This window comes from Ceratotherium simum, chromosome 3, assembly GCF_057802395.1.
Source record: "Ceratotherium simum simum isolate JZ-2026a chromosome 3, ASM5780239v1, whole genome shotgun sequence".
Classification (NCBI taxonomy): Eukaryota; Metazoa; Chordata; class Mammalia; order Perissodactyla; family Rhinocerotidae; genus Ceratotherium; species Ceratotherium simum.
Window position 1 is genome coordinate 80,756,698 of NC_141902.1, and position 23,873 is coordinate 80,780,570.

Here is a 23,873-nt window from a genome sequence, read left to right on the forward strand (position 1 = left end):
TAATAATGTCCTTGCTTTCATACTTGATTTAATATTTGCGGTCTTTTGTTTTTTTGCCCCTTGGCTAATGTAGCTAAAGGTTGTTAATTTTGTTGATCTTTTCAATGAACCAACTTTTGTTTTAATTGATTTTCTCTCGTCTTTCTATTCTTTATTTCATTAATTTTTTCTCTAATTTTTATTTCCTCCCTTCTGCTTCCTTTAGATTTTGTTTGCTCTTTTCCCTAGGGTCTTAAAGTAAAAGGTTAATTTGTTGATTTGAAGTCTCCAAGTATTTTTGTTGAATTGTCTATTTCTCCCTTCAATTCTTTTGTTTTTACTTCATATATTATGGGGCTCTGTTCAGTGCACATATGCTTATAAGTGTTTTATCTTACTGATGAATTGACTCTTTTCTCATTACATAATGTTCCACTTTATTTCTAGTAACATTTTATGTTTTAATGTTTGATATTAATATAGCCACTCCACCTTTCTTATGGTTAATGTTTGCGTGATGTATTTTTTTTCATTCAGTTACTTTCAACCTATTAGTATCATTGAATGTAAAATGTGTCTGTTGTCTACAGTATATAGTTGGATTTTTAAAATCTATTCTACCAATCTCTGCCTTCTGATTGGATTGATTAATCCATTCACATCTAATGTTACTATTGATATAGTTGGATTTATGTCTGCCATTTAAATTTTTGTTTTCTATATGTCTGTTGCCTTTTTTATTCCACTATTCCTCCTTTTCCACTTTATTTTTTATTAAGTGAATGTTTTCTAGTGTAACATTTTAATTCCTTTAATTATTGTCTCCCTATATGTTGTTGAATTATTTTTCTAATAGTTGCTATAGACATTACCATATACATCTTAATTTATCAGACTCTACTTCAGATTTACTAATTTAGTTCTAGAGAGATATAGGAATGTTACTCCTATATAGCTCTGTTCTCTTCCTCCGTTGTGCGCTATTATTGTTTTATATCTCTATATAAATATCACAATACAGTAGTCCCCCCTTATCTGTGGTCAGCCCTGGTCCAAAAATATTAAATGGAAAATTCCAGAAATAATTCATAAATTTTAAATTTTGCCCTATTTTGAGTAGTGTGATAAAACCTTGCGCCATCCCACTCTGTCTCACCTGGGACATGAATCATCCCTTTGTCCAGTGTATTCATGCTGTGTATGCTACCTGCCCATTAGTCACTTAGTAGCCATCTCAGTTATCAGATTAACTGTCGCTGTATCACAGTGCTTGTATTCAGGTAAACCTTCTTTTATTTAATAATGTCCTGAAAGTGCAAGAGTAGTAATGCTGGCGGTTCAGATATGCCCAAAGAGAAGCCATAAGGTGCTTCCTTTAAGTGAAAAGGTGAAAGTTCTTGACTTAATAAGGAAAGAAAACAAATCATATGCTGAGGTTGCTAAGATCTACGGTAACTAAGTGTATTATTATAATTGTTCTATTTTATTATTAGTTATTGTTAATCTCTTACTGTGCCTAATATATAAATTAAAATTTATCATAAGTATGTATGTATAGGGAAAAACATAGTCTATGAGGGTTTGGTACTATCCGAGGTTTGAGGCATCCACTGGGGGTCTTGGAAGGTATCCCCCCTGGATAAGGGGGGACTCCTGAATATATATTTTATATTTGTATATTATATATCTATATCACAAACCCAACAATACATTGTTCTTAATATAATTTAATTCTTACTTTATATGATTTTATGTGTGTAAAAGAAGCTGAGAAAAGAAAAGTGAGCAAGTGTATATGTAGAGAGTTTGTTATATCAACCTTCTTCACCATTTCTGGTTCTCTTCATTTGTTCCCATGGATTTGAGTTACTGTCTGGTATCATTTCCTTACCCCAAGACAACTTTGCTCTCACCCATCTCTTTTGTGCTGCTCTTGTCAAACATGTGATATTTCTATATGTGAAAGGCCTGGCAATGCAACTATATAAATAATGTTTCATACAATTTCTTAAAAATCAGTTAAGGGAGGAAGGGGAAGAAATATGCAGTTATAATGTCTCTTATAATTACATATTCACCTTTACTCTTTTGTGTGTGTGTGGATTTGAATTATCATCTGGGGTCACTTGCTTTCAGTCTGAAGAATTGTCTTTTCTATTTCTTGTAAGACTGGGTTTGGATCTCTGTGTTTATTCTCTTGGAGTTTGTTGAGCACCTTGGATCTGTCAATTCATGTTTTTCATCGTACTTAGGAAGTTTTCAGCCATTATTTCTTCAAATACTTTTTCTATTCTTTTCTCTACCTCCTCTCCTTCTGGTATTCCCATTACATGTATGTTGGGGTGCTTAATGGTGTCCCACATTTCTCTGAGGCTTTGTTTATTTTTACCCTTTTCTTCAGATTTTATAACCTCTATCATTATATCCTTAAGTTTGTTGATTCTTTCTTCTAGTTTAAATTTATTTTTTATCCCCAGTAGTGACATTTTCACTTTGGTTGTTGTACTTTTCAAATCCAGAATTTCAACTTGGTTCTTTAAAAAAAAAAATAATTTCTCTTTATTGATTTTCTCTGTTTGATGAGACATTGTCATTGTAGCTTGCTTTACTTCTTTAAGCATGGTTTCCTTTATTTCTTTAAATATTTTTATTGTGGCTGCTTTGAAGTCTTTGCCTGTTAAATCTGTCATCTGTGCCCTCTCAAGGGCAGTTTCTGTTGCCTGCCTTTTTTCCCTATGTATGGGTCACACTTTCCTGTTTTTTTGTCTCGTAGTTTTTGTTGAAATTTGGACGTTTTAGGTAATAATTGTAGGAACTTGGATACTGGTTCTCCTGTCCCTTCTTCAGGGCTTACTTTTGCTGTTGTTTGCTTGTTTATTTGTTTAGGGACTCAGACTATTTTGGTGATCTGGCTTACTTTTGCTGTTGTTTGCTTGTTTATTTGTTTAGGGACTCAGACTATTTTGGTGATCTCTTTTTTCCCATGCAGAGTAAAGCCTTTAGTGTCGCTCCTCAGAAGGAGCAGCCTTGGGCATGTGTACAGGCACTCTGGATGACAGTGGTTTTATCAGGGCTCTCTTTGTCTCTTTCCCTGACCTCTCGAGTAAGCTGCCTCCTTTGGTATCACACCCAGCTGGTAGGCTTCGTTAATTGCTGGCTTGTTGCTCTGTTGTTTTAACAATGCCCTGGGACAAGCATTGCTTCACAGTTTGATCCAACTAAATTCCCTTAGGGGTCGTTTTTGGGGCAAGTCTTTGAAGTTTGTTTTAACCCCAGTGGGGCTCTCCTTAGCTGTCTTTTTTTCTGGTTTTCTCTGATTAACTAGCTGGCCTATCATTTAGCTTATTGCTCTTAATTAAGAAGAGCTGACAGCCTCATATTTGCTTACCACTAAAATCTCCATTGTTTTTGAGAACACCCTTAGGTTTGAACTTTCCCACAGTCTGTTTCAAATAATGCCAGTTCTTTTGGGGAGAGCATAGGAGCTCGTTGTTCTTATGGACTGCCTCTGTTGCTAGGGAGAATCTCTGAGCCACTACTCTGGACAATAGGCAGGGTTGGTAGTCTCTGGTCTTTTCAGCTTGCCTCTCCTGGCATGGAATATCTGCCCTATGGACAAGCTGATGTGAGGCTGATTGGTGCCCCCAGTATTTTCCTGGGTTAGAGCCTCCTTATGAGTGGGTGAAGAAAGGGAACCTCAGCCTTTTGGATGCACTCATCAGGAAATTATACTCTTCAATTTGGATTTAGAGAGGATGAGAAATGCTGGTGGCCTGCCTCTCCTGGTGAAGTGCCAGATTTCTTGATGGCAGCTGAAGGAAATGGGAGTCCCGTCTTCTTGGTCACACTCGTCTGGAATGAAGCCTCTATCAAGTTGAGCTGGGATGGGAGGGAGTGAGTGGTGGCTCAGATGTCACAGACTCTTGTTCTTCCTACTGTGTTTTAGTAGATTTTCTTGAATAAATGTTTCTTCATTTCCTGTATGCCCTTAGGAAAATTTCTAGAGACTTTCAATGGTTGTTCTTTTAATAGTTTTAATGAATAAGCTCCTCACACTCTTGTCCTGGAAGTGGAACACAGGTAGCTGTTTCTAGTAGCTCATGGAATGAAAGAGGAAAGTGGTCTGGCTGGGAACTACAATTATCATAAAATTGGCTCTTCTAGGCTGTGGCAGGAACTCTAAATGTCAGAAATCTGAGGTTAGCTTGCCTGTGGCAGTGTAGACGTGAAGGTGATGACTCAATTTGGGCAGCGTTGAAGTGGATCTTTTGGAAGTATAGCCTATGATCTAAGATTCCTTGAAGATTTCTCAGAATAAGAGATGCTCACTATTGGGAGTGTGGGCTTTTTCTACTGATGACCAGGATTGCTCTCTGGCCCTGAAAGAAAACTCATCTGTGTCATTCCCAGAACTGGGAAGCAGGCTGGTCATGGCAACAGCAGCTGACATCTGGATTTCCCTGGCTGCACTTTCATCCTGTCTCAGGCAGCACCCAGGCAAGAAGTAGGTTGACCTGTGGTGGGACCAGGGCCACAAGTGGTGAGCTCATGTAGCTGCTTGAGCCAGGGCTCCTGCTGGGGACATATAGGCAGGCATGATTGCAAATCGAAGGCATATTGAGAGCTGATCTCAGACCACTGTGCTGATTGATGACAGTGTGGTCACCACAGTTAAGGATCCTGTTGGAAGTGATTAGGATTCTATGGTGGCTGAATTTGCCCTAGAAGATTGCTTCCTGGGCCGGTGACTTGATATTGGTCTGCTCTTACAGGCTCCTGGAGCTGAAAAAATCAGTGTCGTGGATCTGGTTTCCAGGGATGCAAGTAACTGGAATCACATCAGACAAAGAAACCGATCTTATACTTCATGGAGGGAGGCATCCTCTTCAACAGGATGGCCCAAGGGCCACTCAGTGTGAGCCAGTCTTGTGCAGTGAATGGTTGGTTTGGGTATGCCAGGATCAGAACAGAAGTGACATGAGCCTGGCTCTGAAGGGACATGCAATAAATATGGGTAAAAGGGACATGGAGGCAGGGGAGAGAGGACATGAAGGGCTACCCTATCTCTAAAAGATAGGGCAGAACAGTACCATTAAAAGAGAGCACATGTGACTCCTCTGAATGGCTTGAGGAGGTACTGTGGCATCTCAGCTTCCAACATGTTGTTAGTGTCTTGGAATCGCCATGCCGGGAGTACTGTTTCCCAGGAATTGAATGCTAAGGCTATTGGGCTTACGACTCGTTGAGCCTCTTGTGAAGCCAATGCCACAGCGTTTAGGGCAGTCCAAATGAGTTTGTTATAGGAGTCCACGCAGTGGCAGCAGATTAAAATAAATCACCCAGGATGTGATGATACATTCCAATTAGGAGGCCATACAAATGCTCTCTTATTAATCTCTGGATGACTAGGGCATTGAGGGCATTACAAAGCCTGCTTGCAGCATGGCCTTGGGTTTAACACTGCAACTAGCAAGCAGTCCTTCCCACTAAAACCCATGTGGAGACAGAAAAAGGCATATTTAGAAAAATGAAGGCAATAGGCAATCTGTTGTCAAAATCGGCAAGGACTTTCCACAGGCCTGGATTGATAAGGGCAGCCGGTGGCCTTTTCAGAGTGGCCAAACCCTGCCTGTCGGAAAGAGAGCAAGAAGAAATATTTTCCCACCTCCACTTGCTTGTCCTTGGCTCTGAGATTCAGAGAATTTATGATACTTAGGAAACTGGTCAGCCATCCCCTCTTGGTTTGGCATTAGCCATTGCTTTATAGCCATTCTACAACCAACTCCGGGGCAGCCCTGTGGCAGGAGGCGTGTTGCTGGCACTTCGTATCTAGCATTACCCTATGGACAGAAGGAGGCCCGTAGATCCAGATTTAAGTGTCCCGTGGATTCAGAATGTACGGTACCAGTCCCTGGGGAGATATAAGATGCCGCCACAGCCTGGCAGAGCTGACTAGGTAGATGCCTACTGGACAGCATGCATGTCTGCCTGCCCTCTAGCAGCAGATCTGAGATGGGATGCTGACTAGTGTGATCAAGGGAGACCTGTTCACCCCAAGTCTTGGTGCTGGCTTTAGGTAGGCCTCTCCTTATTGGAATTTGAGTAAATAGAGAAACCCCACCTGAGGATCTGAGTACAAATACTACAGCCTAAGAGAAAGGATATGCAGAGAAAACAAATCTTTGGAAAGGATTTATTTCAAGGATCAGAATAAATTTTAGGAAACTGGTATTCTAAATAGGATGCAAGAAGACAGGACTAAAAGAAGCAAAAACCTTAAGACTACAGAACAAGATGTAGAAACAATAAGCTTAAAATAAATGGAAGCTTGTGAGATAAATAAAGCTTATAAAGCTAGTTTGCTATAGCAGAATTAAAATCCACAAAGGAGGCAGTACAGAGTAGAAATGACATTACACATTTGAATTAGTGATGTAGAGAATAAATGTGAGATGCTTCCTCAGGGCGCAAAGGAAAGAAAGAAGAGAGTGGTGAGAAAGAAAGTGGTAGAAATGAGTTACAGAAAAGGGAAATCCAATTTAAGAATCTCCGGAGAAAGAGCTCCTCCCCCTAAGTTAGAATGGGGGCATTGATCAAACATTTACAATGAATGAAGACTTTCCGGAAAGTTTAAAACAATCTCAGTTTACAGGATAAAAGGTTTACTGTGTTCTGGTCAAAATTAATTTACATAGACCCACAGTTATTTATTCTGGCAAAATTTGTGAATTGCAAGAGTAACGAAAAAAGTTATACTAGTATTCAACAGACAAAACAGGTTATTCAAAAGAAACAAAAATCTGTCAGGTCTCAGAGTTGTCTATACTAAGTCGCAGAAGGCAGTAGATCCAGGACTGCAGTGTTGGGACGAGAAATGGTTGTGCTCTAAGAATCTGACACTCAGATAAGTTGTTCAAGCATGAGGGCAACTGAAAAGTGCTCTTAGATATGTAAGCGTTTAGAGACTATACACCCTACTTGTCCTTTTTCTAGGAAGGATTTCTTTAAGACATAATTGCAGTTGATTCTGAGCTGAAGTAAAATTAAGAGATTAGAAATAAGAAAGTCATGATATAAAGAGGTGATGTTGATGATTGAAACTGGTTTAACATAGAGTTAAGTCTAACTAATTGATGCAAATGTAGTTATAAATGGAATCAATAATTTAAAAATTAAGGGAAGATCAAAGAACTAAATGTAAGAGCTAAAACACTCATGCTCTTAGAAGAAAATATAGGTGTAAATCTTTGTGACCTTGGATTAGGCAATGACTTGTTAGATATGACACCAAAAACACAAGCAACCAAGGAAAATATAGATAATTTGGACTTCAAACTGAAAAACTTTTGTGCTTTAAAGGACACAATCAAGAAAATGAAAAGACAGCTCATATGATAGAAGAAAATGTCTCCAAATCATATATCTGATAATGGGCTTATAGCTGGAATATATCCTATAACTCAATTATAAAAAGACAACTCAATTAAAAAATGGGCCAAAGGACTTGAATAGACAGTTATCCAAAGAATATATACAGATGGCCAGATAGCACATGGAACGATGCTCAACATTATTAGCCATCAGGGAAATGCAAATTAAAACCACAATGAGAGACTACCTCGCACCCACTTGGATGGTTATAATAAAAAAGATGGATAATAATGAGTGTTGGTGGGAATGAGGAGAAATTAGAACCCTCATATACTGCTTCCGGAAATGTAAAATGGTACAGGCACTTTGAAAAACAGCCTGGCACTTCCTCCAAAGTTTAAGCATAGAGTTATGTGACCTAGGAGTTTCACTCCTTGTTGTATACCCAAGAGAAATGAAAACATTTGTTCACATAAAAACTTATACATGAATGTTCATAGCAGCATTATTTACAATAGCCAAAATGTAGAAACAATTCAAATGTCCATCAGCTGATGAATGGATAAACAAAGTGGTATATCCATGCTTATTTGGCAATAAAAAGGAATGAAGTGCTGATACATGCTAGAAATGGATGAACCTTGAAAACATCATTGTAGTGAAAGAAGCTAGATACAAAAGACCACATATTGTATGATTCTATTTATATGAAATGTTTAGAGTAGGCAAACCTATGGAGACAGAAAGTAATTAGTGATTTCCTAGGGCTGAGGGTAGAAGAGGGCAGAGGGAAATGGGAAGTTGTTGCTGATGAGATGGGGTTTCATTTTGGGTGATGAAAATGTTCTATTGTGGCGATGGTTGTATAACTTTGAGAATATACTAAAAGCCACTGAATTGTATACTTAAAATGGGTGAATTGTACAGTATGTGAATCATATCTCAAAAGGCTGTTATAAAAATTAAGGAAAGATGTAAAATATAAAGTATAATACTTTAATAAAATATGTACCTCAAATTTAAGAAATATTTACAAATCAGCAGTGGAAAGGGATCTGGGAGAACAAAAAACGCTAAATTCTTCTTTGTACCTAAGGGAAAGCCAAAATTCTACTATGTTCTTGACATTGACAATGAGAAAGCTATTTAGAGTAAGAATGTTTCTTAAGATTGTAAAGGTAACTTACTAGTAAAATTGCCTCCTCAATACTAGAGATGATAAACTTAATGAAATGTAGCTTACATAGGAAAATACAGAGAGAAAAGGAACTAAAAACATGACATAAGATCAAACATCATCAATTTTTATAATAAATGTAAAGGCATTAAAATCCTCTATTTAATGCAAAGACTCAGAAATGACACCAAAATGTTACTGTAAAAGCATGGGTAAAGATTTAAATAAACATCGAACACAATTACAAGGTGATAAAATTGAGAATATATTTACCATAGTACCACAAAAGTCTAATATTCTTCCATTTGCTCATTCATTCTCTTATTTTAAAACTATTTATTGCACACCTACTATGTGCTAGGCACTAGGTATAGAGTGATGAATAAACTGACATGGTTCCTGTTCTCATTGAGCTTCTCATATAGTAGAAGAAACTGATATTAAACACAGAACAATTAAATAATTACAAATTGTGGTAAGTGCTCCAAGGAAAAGAAAAGTGTGCTATGGTGACTTAAGTGAAGGGGTCCAAGGAAAGCCTCTTTGAGGAAGTGGCATTTGAGTTCTAAGTACAACTTAGTCAGGTGACTGTTGGGGAAGAGAATTTTCCAGATGGAGCTATTGCGTGTTCAGAGGCCAGGGTGTGGGACAGAGATGAGGTGCTTGAACTCATGAAGGCCAATGTGATTATGTGGTGGCCTCCTACTTGGATTTTAGAGGAAGCCACAGGACAACAGTGGGAGTCTAGAGGAAATTGGGAGTGGCGGGTGGGAGGAGGTCTTGAGTTTGCAAGTTGGCCTAGCAAGAGTTTCCATTCCCTTCACTGCTTAGCTGGTTTGCTCATCCTGGTGGAGCCCAAGGCTGCGTTGCATGTGGAAGTTTAGAAATGGCTGACTTGGCTGTAAAGGAACCAGTCACCTCTTGGTGACCTGGTGGGAGCATTGAAGGGTTGGGAGTAGGAGCCCCATTAGATATGGGTCACCATGGTGCCAGGAGAACCATGACCATGCTCAGGTGGGTGTGCCTTTCTGGGTAGGTCCTTTTGCCCTGGAGTGTCCTTGGCGTTCAGGAAGGGGGTTCTTTTGGAAAGAATCATACTCTGGAGACTGGATCTAGGCCAAAAGAGAGGCTCTTGGAATTATTTTCCCACCTCTAGGCCCATCAGTCAAGTATTTGAGTTCTTTCTCCATGTATTAGGGGACGTCTGGGACTTCTGTGAAAGTCAAGAGGCCTTGGGAGGAGTGAAGGACATCTGACTGTAAACTGCTCTGGAAACATGTGGGCACTGAATACATTTGGAAGAACCTCTGACATCCAACAGCCTTACAAGACCAAAGAGATGTTTTTGTTTTTTCCTAAGCTTCTGAAAAGAGGGTGAAAGGGTTGTTTGAGCCTTCTGTTCATTGTTCATTCACTTCATTCTCTCCTACATTCAAAAACAATGACTGAATACTGACAATGTACCAGGTTCCCCCTCAGCGTGGGAGATACAGAGGTGGAAGGGCAATCCCCACTCTCAAAGCCCAGAAGCTTGGGGAGATGTCCAACCGACCACCCTAGGGTGTGCTGAGTGCTCTTGGGGGTACGGGAGGAGGTGGGGGAGCACAAAGCCTTTGGCTTTTAGCTTTGAGTTGAAGCAATGGAGTGGAAGAGTTTGAGTTCCCAGTCCATTGAATGGCCTGCCCTCCTTGCAAAGGTGGAGGAATTTCTGAGCTGTCTGAAGTTTCTTGTACTTCCTTGTCAAAGATGAAAGACCATCTGCCAAAAGAAACAATAGCCAGGACCTCAACGGGGGATTCCAGGTGCAGCAGACAAGTCGATTTCTTTTCAGGCTTTTGTTTGCCCTGTCTTGCTCTGCTTGAAACATGAGCACATTAATTAATTTCTTCCCCCAAGCTGTGTGTTTGGGGAGTGTTCTTTTTTTCTCTTCCATTAATTTAGAAGATAAAACTGTCAAGCTCCAGGAGCCTAGTGTAATCTTTCAGCAATAGACTTAACTGAAAAGTGGTGGTGAAAGCACGTGATAATTCAAAATATTTGCTTTTTTTTTTTTTTGAGTTTGCCAAATGCATCTCGATGGACCTCTGAGATGATTGTCCTTTACGGGAATCGCCATGCTGTCCTGACCGTGTGGTTGTACACACTCCAACACATGCAAAGGTGATCTGCCTGGTCCACACTTCTTAAGGCAGGAAAGAAGATGGGTCTCTGTTGTGGGCTGAATTGTGTTCCCCACAATGCATATGTTGAAGTCCTAACTGCCAGTACCTCAGAATATGACTGTATTTGGAAATATGGTTTTAACAGAAATGACTAAGTTAAAATGAAGTCATTAGGGTTGGCCCTAATCCAATATGACTGGTGTCCTTATAACAAGAGGGAATTTGGACACAGAGGGAAGACATGAAGATACAGGGAGAAGACAGCTGTCTGCAAGTCGAGAAAAGAGGCCTCAGAAGAAACCAACCCTGCCAACACCTTGATCTTGGACTTACAGCCTCCAAAATTTTGAGGAAATAACGTCTGTTGTTTAAGCCACCCTGTCTGTGGTACTTTGTAACGGCAACCCTAGCAGACTAATACAATATCTTTTACAAGTACATTTAATATATAATAGAGGTTGAGACAAGGTTTTAGATTGACATGAAATTAACCAGAAAATGCAGCATTCTGCCTTACCCTCAGGGTCCCTGCGACAGCCAGTCTGAAGCATTCTTATTGGAATAGACCAGCATCTCTTCCCAGATGGTGCTTTTTTTTGTGGTTGTACAGCTCTGTCCTTTCCTGATACAATGAAGTACTTTCCCTCCCCTTCTCCTTCCAGTTGGAAGCCAGCTTTCCCTAGGAGTGCTGTGCTGTTTCCTTGACAGTTCTTGTATCCATAGGGTATTTATGGGACTGTTAATTTTTTACATGCCTTTCTCCCTCCCTTGAGGGGAACACCCAGTGCAGGGCCAGCCACAGAGCTGAGGCTTGACTAGTGCCTGTTGAATGACTGTCCTCTTGTCTCAGTTGGTGTGAGGTAGGCAGATTAGAAGCCTTGTTCTTCCTAGCTGGGAGTCTGTGGATTTCTGTTTGTAAACGTGATGGGCTGGGGAGAGTGGTAGACACTGAGTGAAGATGGCAGTTCTCTGTGGGTCTGGGTTTCCCCGTTGGATGTGCAAGTTTTTCCCATCTCAAGGAAATTGGCCCTCTATTGTCTAGTACCTTCCTTGTTTCTCTCCTCCCTACACTTTTTGAAAGTTTGCACTATTTCCTCTCCTCTCACTCCTTTGCCCCACCCTGGTTGGGTTTCAGCCCCTCTCCTCCGTCCTCCCTCAGTAGAACTCTCACTAAAACTCCCAGTGAACCCTCTTTTGTTCAGTCTGGTTCCCTCTTGACCTGGTCCTCTGCTGCGTTGGAGGTGCTGAGCAGCCCTCCTTCCTGAGACTTTATTTTCCCTGGCTCCTCTGACTCCACGCTCTGCTCTTCCTGCACCCCCATCCCGCCATGTTGGTTCCATCTCTTCTATCCAGCCGTGTAGTTTTGAGGTCCCTGAAGGATTGGTCTGGGACCATTGATTCCTGAATGCCTGTCTGATCTTACCTTTGCTTCTGAGCTCCAAGTCTCCACGTCCGATAGCCAACTTGACCTCTCCACTTGGGTCCTTCAAAACCACCTGAAACTTAACTAGACCAAAACTCACAGTGCTTTTTTCCCCACACCTAGCCCTGTTTCAGTGGTCCCTCATTCAGTGATTAGCACAACCATATAAACCAGGAGTTATCCTCGATGGCACTTCCTCTTTACTCACCCCAATAGCCCCAGTATTGTTGGTTTCACCTTGTAAGTACCTCCTAACTCTGTTTGCTTCTTTTCACCTGCACTTGCCTCCCTTGTCCAGGTGTGGTTCCTGTTTACCTGAGCTCCTATAGTAGTCATCTGACAAGTGTCCCTGCTTGCGTGCTGGCCCCTGGAGTCTGTTCTACCCACAGCAGCCAGAGTGACACATTCAAAACACAAGCCCTAGATGGCTTCTCACTGCTCTTGGGATAAAGAAGAAAACCCTGAACACATTCCACATGACCCTCCATGTTTGCTTCTGCCTATTGCTCAAGCCTCTTTGCCAGCCACACTCTCTTTTGCTGTTGGCTCCCTAAGTTTCTAGAACATGCTATGCTTCCTTCTGTCCCCAGGGCCTGTGCACATTCTGTTCCCACTGCCTGAACTGGTCCCAACTCCTCTCTCACCGCCCCAACTGGTTAACTCTTTCTTATCCTTCCAATCTCAGCCTCTGTGTCACTTCCTCATGGAAGCCAGTCTAAATTGGAACCCCCTCCTTTATATTCTCTCATAGAGTTATCTATTCTTTTTTGCAAGCATTTGTTATATTTGTAATTTTTCATATATTCATCTGTTCGTTTGCTTAACGTCTGTTCCTTCTAGATGGTGAACTACATTGTGGCCATGCCTAGCACACAGTAGGTTCTCAATCAATATTTGTTGACTGAATGAATATCTTTCCACTTCACCTACAGGCAGTGGTGCCTGGCAGCTTGGTATCCACGTGGCTCTGACCATGGGTAGAAACATCCAGCGGGGCCAGCCCAGCTTTCCTACCCCTGGCCCTGCTGCATCCCAGGGTAGGGGTGTGGATTACACCCCCTGCCTAGTGTAGGGACTGATTTTGGACGCCAGGGTTGATCAGTTCTTCATTTGGCATCTTAACCACAAAAAAACCCTTTATTTTCCACCTTTCTTTGTAAGGAATTTACATGAAAAAGATGCCTTTTATAAAAATTACTTGGCCTTGGGGGAAGTTATTTGAAGAATTCATACTTGGAGAGCAAAACTATTTTTTTCCTTTTTCAGAAAAAAAAAAAGAGAAGGCCATTATTTTTCAAGGATGTTGGATTTATATAGCTGCCAAAGAGTTTACCTGGCTAGGAGCTCTTCTGCACACGTGGAACCATTGTTTCCAGTTGAAAAGGTAGTTTTTCTATAAACAGATCCTTTGCTTTCGTCAAAGAAAAAAAGTGACCAGAAAATTATTTGGACCTGACAATTTCATTGGAAAGCACAGTGTTTGTAAGTCTGTGTGTGTGCAAACTTAAAAACACTTGAAAACCCAGTGCTGTCTCACTGGTTGTTCATGTTTTCTCCTCGGTGCTTTCCCCAAGTTGACTCTGAATCTGTAAAGCACTGTCCCCAGGTCCTTGGATGTGGCAGTGATAGGTTGTTGAGAAATCTGTGACATGCATTGATGCTTACTTTTCCTTCACAGGGCACCCTATTGATTGGTTTCTTTTTTTTTTTGGTAAATGGTGACTCAGAATGTAGGGCAGCATTCCTGTCCTTGGCAGTGTTCTGCAGTGTGGAAGTGCACATCCAATATCTTAGTATTTCCATGGTGAGGGAATAAATCCTTAGGTCCAGAACTGGGAAGAATCCCTGAGGCTTGAATGAAATATAGAAAGTAGTTTAAGGACTGACCCTCTCATTTTAGGCTATATCGGTCTGTGCTTAGTCAGGAAAACAGAAGCCATGCTAGGTATTTGTAACAGAGGGATTTAACACAGGGAATTGTCTACATCAGTGTCAAAGTCTGAGTGAGCAAAAGGGGGAGCTCAGGTAACCTAGGAAATAGCTTTCATCCAAGGGCTGGGGAAAGAAAAGGGAAGAGGTACATTTCCAGGACCACAGAGCTTGGGGCAAGGGTCTGTGGGGTTGGAGCTCAGACCTCTGAGAGGGCATTCAACCATCAAGGAGGTGTAGCCAAGCTGGTGTCCCTACAGAGGTACCTCTGGGGGATGGGGAGGTTGAGCTGGGAGTGCCCCAAGAGCTGGAGGCTGGAGCCATAGTTGCCCAGTACTGCAGGAACAGTGCCACTCTGAGCTGAAAACACAAGGAGCCCTTTCCTCCATCTCCTACCTTCTGATTTCCCTCTGGCAACACCTGTTGGCAGCGCTGAACAGGAAGCCAGCTGGCAAGGGAGTCTGGGAAATCTAGTTTGCAGGCTCCCAGCCCCAGAGCAGAGTGCAGAAGAGAGGGCTGGGAGACAAAAGACAACTGGTGCATGGGAAATGGAGATCTTTCTGTTAAGTGACACCTTCGAGGGCATCAAGATCAGGCCCAGGTAAATATCCAGAGTTCCCAGTTCCCAGCCTAAAGGTATTTTCATTACATCCCATGGCTGCTTATTTTAGGAAAGTTAATGACAAGAGACAGTGGAGCTATTGGACATGCAGTTGAAACCACGCATCTTACTATTTTTCATGCTGTGGCAGTGGTGGCTTTGGTGCCCTGAGAAAGCGTTGGTGTGGCAGTGGAGGTCTGTATACAGAAAGCCTGCTTGTGGCGGGTCGGTCTCGCCACGAAGGAGATGGACTCATGCTGTTTTCCATTTTCAAGAAAAACGTTTGATTTTCATTCTTCCATCCTATGTGAAATGTCATTAATGTTTCGTGGTTTAAATAGCTGATTTCATATACAGTCATGTTTTAAGTTCTATCGTGTTTCTGATGATTAAAATATTACCCCCTCTGGAATGTTGGGAGATTACATGGGGATGTTGAGCAAGAGTTACAGGCCACTCCTTGACTCCTCTTGAAACTTACTTTTTTTTTTTTTTTTTTTTTTTTTTTTTTAAATCAGTTTTGTTTTTTTTTTTAAGATTTTATTTATTTTTATTTTTTCCCCCCAAAGCCCCAGTGGATAGTTGTATGTCGTAGCTGCACATCCTTCTAGTTGCTGTATGCGGGACTCGGCCTCAGGATGAACGGAGAAGTGGTGCCTCGATGCGCACCTGGGATCCGAACCCGGGCCACCAGCATCGCAGCGCGCGCACTTAACCACCAAGCCACAGGGCCGGCCCGAAACTTACTTTTTTTATAACTTTAATTTATTGTCATATGATTGAGGATGGCCTTAGAGGCATTCTTTCATGCCCCCTGCCCAATAAGAAATATCGAAGGCAACAATTTGGTTGGTGAGTGTCTAGACTAGAGGTTCTGGGTGGATGGATAATATGAGAAATCAAACCCTATAGAGTGCATAAAAGCATCCAGGTTCACTGTTTGGTTCTGGGGTCATGCAAAATGTAAAAATTACTATTTAGACCCTAATAGTTAACAGAAATAATAGTAATGTAATGATAAGGATAGAAATAAGACTAGCAGCATGATTTGGGTGTGTTATTATACATCTGATCCTGTGTTAGAGGCCCAGCATGCATCTTAGTTGTTCCTCACATCCACCCTAAGAGAGTGGAGTAATCATCACCTTGTGTTATAGATGAGGAGACTCACCCACAGCCACTCTGGAAGTCCATCCGCAGACTCCAACCAGCTCTATGGGATGTCAAAGCTGGGCTCCTCATGATGAGCTTTGCCACCTCCTCCTTAGGGGGAGGAAGCACCTTGTGAGAATTTAATTTCAGGATGTTTATATTAAGTTCTCTAAAAATTAATCTTGTTATTAATTAGAAATTTCAAAGAGTTAAAATTCATTCAACCAAGTGTAATTCTTGGGTTCCTCCTCTGTACCAGGCAGTGCTAGGTGCTGTGGTGGGTTCAAGGGTGGTGTTTGGGTCCTTAAGCTCCGAGTCTAGCCCAGAAGGCGAGCATAGACCCACCTTAGACTACTAAGTGGATGGCAATATCTGCGGATTTTGCAGAGCTGGGGAGCAGAGGATTCGGGGGGCACTCCAAGCCCCTCAAGGTTGCCTGTCCAGATCCCCCACCAGTAGTGGTTGGCCTGGGGGCTCTCAGGCAAGCTGGGTGGACCCCAGAGCTCCAGACTCCTGCTTAGTCTGATCTGAGAGGTTTTGCCATTCCCACGGTTACTTCTGTTTTCTGGGTTTGAATTAGTTTTTGAGGTGGCAGGTGCAGACAAGGAAAACAAAAATCTCATCCACTTGTCCCACATGGAAGCCCAGCCAGCCCAGGCTGTGGGACCCACAAACCCTTGGGCTCTCTTGGGGGCTTCTCTTAGGCTGTGCCACCGAGTGAATGAGTGGGCCCTGCCTGCCGAGCAGCACCCCTCTTGTTCCAGAAGCCAGTGTCACCATCTGTGATCTCACATCTTCTTTCTAACTCAGGCTGCCTGTCATCCTCCTTTCTGTTGTCACTGGCAGTGGGCACACTGTCCCACACATACCACCCCTTGTGGGGAACGATAGCCTGGCTCCTGGGGGCTGTGATTGGACCCTGGCTGCAGCCTTGGGAAGCACACGGAGACCTTCCCACAGAGACCGTGTTCCTTAGAGCGCTGGCATGGCAGGTGTGAGTTGACCTGTTTTTAGCCTTCAGGTGTGACCACCCATCCCCAGCGCTCACATGTGGCTGGTGCATTGCATCCACAAAGCCTTCAGAAGGAATAACTGCTCCCTAGAAACAACTTTCCAGAGTGTGCCCTCAGATAGCCCATTGTTTCCAGAGGAATAAGGTGTGAAAATGAATATTCTAACTAAAGTGATTCTCTGGGGGGAATCTTATCTAAAAACTGAAATCTACACCCAAATTATGGGTTGTGAAGGACTGTTTTCCTACTGCAGAAGGTCTCTTCACAGCGTCGCCTCTGCACTTGCTCCTACCAGATGCTCTTTTGAGCACTTCCTGAGGCTGGCTCATTTGCTCCTCATCAGCATTGAGAAGGAGATTTAGATGACCTGCCGGTCACACAGCTGGGGCACCCCAGCTGCAGGCTCCAGAGCCCTATTCTTCATCAGTCTCAAAGAACAACAAAGATAGTTATGAGCAGTTGAGCTAAGCTTTACTAAGCCCTTACTGTGATCCCAGTACTCTGCTAAGGGCTTACATCCGGGATCGCCTTTAAACCTGACAGTGGCCCTGTAAGGGAGAAACTGTTGTTCCCTCTGCTTCCTTGGTGAGTTATCTGAGCCTAAAGAGGGCAAGTGATGAGCTCAGGTCAGACAAAGGCGTTGGAGAGCCAGGATTTGAATCCAGGCATTCTATCTCCAAAACCATGTCCTTGACCACTAGGCTACCTGACCACCACCACCATCATTACCATCATTGTAATAAAGGTGCCATTTATTGAACAATTATTACATTCCAGAGAGTGTCCTAAGAGCTCAATAAGCATCTCATGTATTTACTGTGCAAACCTATGTGGTGGATATGATCATTCTGATTTTAAAGATGGTCACATAAGGCTTAGAAGGGTTCTGTGGCTTGCTCAGCATCCCATAGCTGCCTGGTTGTGGTTGAGCTGGGCACACCTTCTGGTCTGTCCCCAACCCTGGCCCTGTTCTGAACTGTCGTCATCTGCTGCCGCTCATCTGGAGGCCTCTGTGGCCCTTGGGGTGAAGAGTGCCCTGTCCCCTGTGCTCAGTCTGGGCAGCAGGGCCTGCACTGCCATGGCCAGGCACAATCCTGCCAGTGTGGAACCCCTCTCCCAGCACTGGAAGGTACTTCTCACCCCAGTACTTGTAAAGACCAGAGGGGATTAGGTTAAAATCACTGAGTGTGTGCCGCAGGGTGAGGGACAGGTGGCCATCTGTGACCGTAACACATCACGATGGCACCAGGGGCTTCTGATGGGATTGCCCTTGCCTGCCCACAAGAGAGCTGGAGGAAACCCGTGGTCAGTGTGCCTAAGAAAATGTCTGGTTCTGGAGTCTTCCCTGGTGCAACTGTTCTGGTTGTCTCCTATGCCCGTGTGCCTGGGATGGGGACGTTCTTGTTTCTGGACCTTGAGTGCTGTGTGGGGGAAATGTGTATGTTTCTGGTTTGAATGACAAGCTTAGGTTAAGTCTGCATCTTCCCAGTAACTCTCTAAGCATGTTGGACACCCAGTACCTAGTTCCCGGCAGTGGCATCGGTCTTTGTCTTCTTGGCCTGACGCCCCCTCTGCCTTTCCTCTCAAGTGCCCAGTGCCCTTGGGCCGCTGCCTCCACTTCCTCCACCACGTCTGTTTTCTCTCTCAGCTTCTATAGCTGGCAGAGACTTGTTTTTCCTCTCCCTTGGCACAGAGAATAACCTGAGGTCTTCCCTGGAAATGACATTGGTAGAATCGCAGATGCAAGGATCCTTCTTGTGAGGCAGGAAATAGAGTAATTCCGGGGTGGCTTCTGGCTATTGAACTGTCACACCAAATATTTTGTGATCTATGTGTTGTTTTTCCCTAGTAAATAACTAAGTAATCTATTGTTGTGAAACTAAAGGAACATCTATTCCGTATAAAGCTTTATAATTCATAACTGAGATTTTTTTTAGTTTACCAAGGGCAAAACTAGTAACTACAATGACAATTTCTGTGTTTGCTCAGCATTTTCAACAGTCCCAAAACTCTTAGCATAAATAGCAATTTAAATATTCTGAAAGTACAACACTTAGAATGTCCTTTGTTTCTCTGTTGTCTTTTTCTCTTCTTCATCTTGTTCCAAACAGATTGGGGCATCTTGTGTAAATAGATGCAAGTTTTTTTTTTTTATGGATAATTGGGACAAAGGGAAAAATAAATGTAAGAAAAATAATGTGAAGCCAGAGATTGAAAATCTACCAAGTCAGCACCAACTCCAGCAATGTGCTGCCAAAAGAAACTGCTGGGCTGGACTTCGGAATGATCCCTGGAGTCTGTGACAACAGGAGAGGGCCTGGGGCCTCACAGGCTATGGTCTGTCCTCCTCAGCAGGGCGAGGGCTGCCTCTCTTGTTCCCACAGTAGCTGGAGATGGCTGATTACTGAGCTTGGAGGGCCCCCCAGAGGGCTGCACGCCTGCTCAGCCTGAACTTTGACCTCTCTGGTGAGGTCTAAATCCAGCACCCACGTTATTCTGAAATTGGTGTTTTTCTTCTTACTTTCTAAGATGCTTATAATCTGTGAATATGGGTGTTGATGAAACTGTCTGTTAGTGTTCATTTATGCAGTTCAGGGAATTAAAAGATAAAAATGTCTTATGATTCTGTTCTCCCTGTAGGAAAGGAATAATTGTCAAAAGTGATGGCCAGAGCTCTGTTGGTGGAGTGGTTCATGGGAGTGGGGAGAGAGGAGATGGGTGACCTTCCCTCCACCCTCCCACCCTTTGCACCCCCTTGTACCCCTCTGGCACCACCCCTGCGTGGAAAGGGAATACAGATCCTTGGCCTCTTATCTGCAATTCCAAAATCCAGGATTTTTGACACTCATTTTTTGGCAAGGCCTGATGTGCACTGACATGAGCCTATCGAGTGTCTTAACCCTTTTGTTGATTTCACTGCAGAACTAGTAGTGCCTTTGATCATGGTGTGCTGTCCTAGACCTTACTGAAAGTGGTATTTGATGTGCGGCACACACACCATATTGCCTTGCAAAATCTGAAAACTTCTGAGGTCCTGAAACCCATCTGACTGCTGGTGTTATGAATCAAGGCTTGGGGCCTCTCAGGCTCTTGAGTGTGGGGACAGGACAGAGCACTGGGTGTGTCTCAGAGTCACCAGTCAGCCTAGTGTGGTTCCGGCATGACAGCCCCAATTAGCCATGCTCAGTAAGGGGAGTGCAGGCAGGACGGTGTGCTGGGACCAGGGGGCGTCGGGGAGCCGTGTGGGATAATTATGCTAGTGTTGCCGAAGGGCCTGGAACAAGCTAGAGATCAGACAACCGGAAGGAGCAGCATCACTGAATTCTGCACAGAAGAGCTGCGTGCTGTGTTCTAGTCAAGTCTTGCAGCCTGCGGCAGCGAAGTCAAATTCATTACGCTCAACACAGAATCCTTTCCTGCTGAGTTTTCTGCAGCTCTTCTCACCCTTATGTTGTAAGCTCCGATGGCTGTGAGGAGCATGTTCTCACACACAGGCAGTGTAGGTGGGGAGAGTCACAGCTGAGGGGTGAAGCCCTGGGTTCTGGGGCCAGATTCCTCACTGCCTAATGCTTGACTTCAGCTCTGTTATCTGGGAAATAGAGATTCCGCTCACTCATTCATGCATACAATCATTCAGTGAGTATTTATTTCCCACCTAGTGCTATGCCCAGGCTGGGGGCAATGAAAGGAACAAATGAGATAGTTGTAGTGAAAACCCTTTAAAAGCCACAGAACACCTGACCATTGTGTTTTACCTGTTACTTAGTATTCTGGGCATATGTTAACCCACAGCGTCTTACCCTGTATGACACCGTGTTCATTAGCTCTCCAAGGTCCATCAGAGTCCTATTAGTCCTACGTTATAGACTTGAAAGACTTATGCTCAGTGCAGGATTTTGGTATGTTAAATGTCCCGGAGAGACCTGCTCCTCTGGTCTAAAAGTAATGGGCTACTTTTCTTAGAGGATGCTCAGCTCTTTTATGTTTGAGCTTGCCATCTCCCAGAGAGATATTACTAGTGCATCCTTTAGGCCATGCTGAAAATGCATCTCTTACCATAGGAGAACCTAAAAATATGTGACAAGGTATGAAAACACATACTGAGCAGCCAGTGTGGGGAACATCTGCAGATGAGAACATGAGTTGGTGATTCTAAGAGATGGGTTATAAATACTGACTTTGAGAAGAGCCGAGGCACCTTTTGCCTTGGGGCTCGTTGCCTGGGAGAATGTGGGTGTGCTGGTTACAACATAAGTTCCCAATTGGGTGGCCCTTCACTTTTGCTGCTTTAAAATGGGAGTGAGATGGCTCATCACAAATTCCAGGTTGGACAAGTTGGCCTGATCCAGGCAGTGAGCACCTGGCAAGCAAACTGAGCCCAGAATTTGGAGATCACCCAAGGTGTTCCGCCTGCCCTTGTGTTCAGAGTTGACTGGTTGATGAATGTGGGTGTAGGTTCATAGACAGATCCTCAACAAGGAACCTCTTTCATTCTGCTCATGTGCAAAGGCAGTACCATTTAAGACCTTGCCTTTTGTCTTAGAACAGACCCTTTCTTCCCTTATTCCACAATTGAGGCCTGGTAGTCTTGATGGAGGGGGTCTGGCCCTGGGTGAGGAGGCACTCATCCTGTGAGGCTGACAAGACATTTACGCCTTTCATTTTGCATCTCTGTGATAAATCAGATGACATACTTTGCTCCCCCATGCCTTCTGTTTTGTTATTTAGAGTTTAAAAGTGACTTCTGTGTTTTTCTCAAGCTCGATGATATTTACTTTAAATAAATAAAGTAATGCTTGTTCATTGTATAAATTTGGAAAATACAGAGGAAAAAAAGGGAAAATGAAGATCATATATCATGCACCATTCACATTTTAGTTAAGTTCTTCCTTGGTTGGTTGATTAGCTCTTTATTTATTTATTTACTCATTTACTTGTCTAACTATCTATCTATCATTGGGGCCTGAAGATACTTGTGTGTAAAATCTTTGCAAAATTGAGATTTCACTGTATATACAGATTTATATCTGCTCCTCTCTACATCACTAAATAGTCTTCACAGACATGCTTCTCATGGCTCTGTACTATTTTACAAAACATGGTTGGCTTTCTCTGTGGTTGAATATTTAGATTGTTTTCCATTTTTTCACAACTGTAAATTTCATCATACAGAGTATTCTTATTTGTGCGTTATGACCCATATCTCAGATTATTTCATAGTGTGCATTTTGGGCTCTGAAATGATTGGGTCACTTTATGAAACCAGTTTGTGCATATGTAGGCTGCGTTTACCACGTGGAAATTGTAGCAGAGATGGCTGCTTTAAGGGCTAGTGCTAAAAATGAAAATCACAGCTATCAAATTAAAGAACTACCTCTCTGTTCACATTTGGCTTCTGAAGATGTGTGTTATTCATATCAACCTTTGAGGTTGGTCAGAGGTGTTTCCACCAACAAAGACTAGGTCAGTCCTCACAGCAGCTTTGAGTGTTCAGACATTCCGACGTGGGCTCAGATTAATTACAATAGCTGTTTAGCAATGTAAGGTCTTATAGGGAATCCAATTATTTAAAGAGTCAGCAGAGGATTACTCACAAGTTTACTAATAACCCCTCCTGGTGGTGAGGAAAGGACAAACTTGCATCTTTGCCTGGATATACGTGTCATGTGATTTTTTTTTTTTTTTATGATTATGTTTTGGTTTTTTTTGAAATAATGCTTTTGTGCCTGCTCATGCTTAAGGCTCCTTATTCATGACTCTCAGAACAGTCTCTGGAATGCCAGCCTGCTGGGGAATGTTCTGTCCCCTGGCCCCCTGCTTCCTTGGTCCCAGTTATCAGCAGTGGGTGTAGCCCTTTCAGAAAGCCTTGGCTAAATCTGTCATTGACCAGAGGCACTTTTTTTTTTTTTAGATTTTTTGTTTATTGCAGTAACATTGGTTTATAACATTGTATAAGTTTCAGATGTACATCATGCTGCTTCTCTTTCTGCATAGATTACATCATGTTCACCACCTAAATACTAACTACAACCCATCACCACACACTTGTGCCAAATTATCGCTTTCTCCCTCCTCCCTCCCCCCTTCCCTTCTGGTAACCACCAATCCAATCTCTGTCTCTATGTGTTTGTTTGTTTTTGTTATTATCTACTGCTTAATGAGGGAAATCATGGTATTTGACCTTCTCCTTCTGACTTATTTCACTTTGCATAATACCCTTATTGTCCATCCATGTTGTCACAAATGGCTGGATTTCATAGTTTCTTATGGCTGACTAGTATTCCATCGTGTATATATACCACATCTTCTTTATCCATTCGTCCCTTGATGGGCACTTAGGTTGCTTCCAAGTCTTGGCTATTGTGAATAACGCTGCAATGAACACAGAGGTGCATGTATCTGTACGCGTTGGTGTTTTCAAGTTCTTTGGATAAATACCCAGCAGTGGAATAGCTGGATCATATGGTAGTTCTATCCTTAATTTTTTGAGGACTCTCCATACTGTTTTCCATAGTGGCTGCACCAGTTTGCACTCACACCAGCAGTGTGTGAGAGTTCCCTTCTCTCCACATCCTCTCCAACACATGTTGTTTCCTGTCTTGTTAATTATAGCCATTCTGACGGGCATGAGGTGATATCTCATTGTAGTTTTGATTTGCATTTCCCTGATAGTTAATGATTTTGAGCATCTTTTCATGTGTCTGTTGGCCATCTGTATATCTTCTTTGGAGAAATGTCTGTTCAGGTCTTTTGCCCGTTTTTTAATTGGGTTGTTAGTTTTTTTGTTGTTGAGATGCATGAGTTCTTTATATATTTTGGAGATTAGCCCCTTCTCCGATGTATGGTTTGCAAATATCTTCTCCCAATTGTTAGGTTGTCTTTTCGTTTTGTTGATGGTTTCCTTTGCTGTGCAGAAGCTTTTTAGTTTAATGTAGTCCCATTTGTTTATTTTTTCTATTGTTTCTCTTGCCCGGTCAGACATGGTGCTTGAAAAGATGTTGCTAAGACCGATGTCGAAGAGCGTACTGCCTATGTTTTCTTCTAAAAGTTTCATAGTTTCAGGTCT

General features: G+C 42.7%; 1 protein-coding gene across 1 annotated transcript in view; it reads left to right on the plus strand.

Moving 5' to 3' along the window:
* Positions 1 to 23,873, plus strand: part of ADAMTS17 (ADAM metallopeptidase with thrombospondin type 1 motif 17) — a 366,608-nt gene that overhangs the window by 53,952 nt on the left and 288,783 nt on the right.